Here is a 1,636-nt window from a genome sequence, read left to right on the forward strand (position 1 = left end):
GGATGTGAACATAGAAGGGTATCACCTTTTTAGAAAGGACAGGAAGGGAAAGAGGGGTGGGGGCGTGGCTTTATACGTCAGGGAAGGGATAGGATGCAGTGAGATAGAATGCAACACAGATGGGGATTCGGTAGAGACAGTCTGGGTGAAACTTAGGGGTTTTGACAGGGAAAGAGACCTGACAGTGGGGGTATGTTATCACCCTCCAGGTCAACTTGAGACCCTGGATGATGTCCTGACAGGCCAGTTTCTAAGGATGTCTTGGGGGAGAGACACAGTAATTATGGGAGATTTCAATCTCCTGGATATTACTTGGGAGACTCACTCAGCGGTGACAGCCAGGTCACATCGCTTCCTAGAAGGTATTGAGGGAGCATTTTTCACACAGAGGGTCCGAGAAGCGATGGGGGGAAACATCCTTGACTTGGTCTTGACCAATAGGGAGGATCTGATAGATGAAGTACAGATTAGGGGAGCTCTGGATGCAAGTGATCACTCCATCCTTTGCTTTGAGATCAGGGGACTGCGGACGGGCAGCAGGTCAAACGCTAGAAGCTGGGACTTCAAGAGGGCCAACTTTGGCCAACTGAAGGCCAGACTGGGGAAAGTCTCCTGGGATAGGTTACTGGAAGGTAAGTGAGTTGAGGAGGGGTGGATAGCACTCAAAAGGGAGGTTTTGGAGGCGAAAGCCTTGACAATAGCTCTAGTCAGGAAGGTGGGGAGGCGGAGGAGAGTGCCACCATGGATGCGAAAGGAGGTGGTTAGAGGGATTAGATGAAAGAGGAACCTCCACAGGAAATGGGTACTGGGGGAAATAGACAAAAGGGTATACCGGGAGGAGGAGGCCCGTTGCAGAAGGATTCTTCGCAAGGCTAAGGCTGATTACGAGCTGAGACTTGCCAAGAATATCAAGAGCATTAAAAAGGGCTTCTTTCAGCATGTAAATAGGAAGAGGAAGGGGAGACAAGTGGTGGGACCACTAAATAAGGAGGAAGGAGATCCAGTGACTGATATGAGGGAACAGGCACAGATGCTAAATGACTATTTTGCCTCTGTGTTCTCCCCAAAGCAGGACGGGGGATATCCGCATAGGAGATTAGATGAGGCTGGGGACTTAGAGGCACAGATTAGAGTCACCCCCCTTGAAGTCGAGGGGCTCCTCGGAGCATTGGACATTACAAAGGCACCAGGCCCTGATGGGTTACACCTGAGAGAGAGTTGGCAGGGGTTCTCTCACGCCCGCTGGCCTCCATTTTTGAGACCTCGTGGAGAACGGGTGAAGTTCCAGAGGACTGGAGGGTGGCATCAGTGGTCCCAAGCTTCAAAAAGGGTAGTAGAAGGGACATGGGAAATTAAAGACCTGTTAGCCTTACGTCCATTGTAGGAAAACAATGGAAAGGCTCGTAATAGAGAGAGATCTAGTGATGCTAGATAGGGAAGGGAGGCTGACAGCCACACAACATGGCTTCTGCAAAAACAGGTCCTGCCAGACAAACCTTGTGGAATTCTATGACAAGGTTTCACGATGGCTAGATGGAGGGGATGCAGTGGATGTGGTATACCTGGATTTCAGCAAGGCCTTTGACAAAGTGCCCCATGATATTCTGGTGGAGAAACTGAGGAGTTTTGGGATACA

Source organism: Varanus komodoensis, unplaced genomic scaffold (genome assembly GCF_004798865.1).
Source record: "Varanus komodoensis strain SLA01 unplaced genomic scaffold, ASM479886v1 scaffold13_3, whole genome shotgun sequence".
In the NCBI taxonomy this organism is placed as follows: Eukaryota; Metazoa; Chordata; class Lepidosauria; order Squamata; family Varanidae; genus Varanus; species Varanus komodoensis.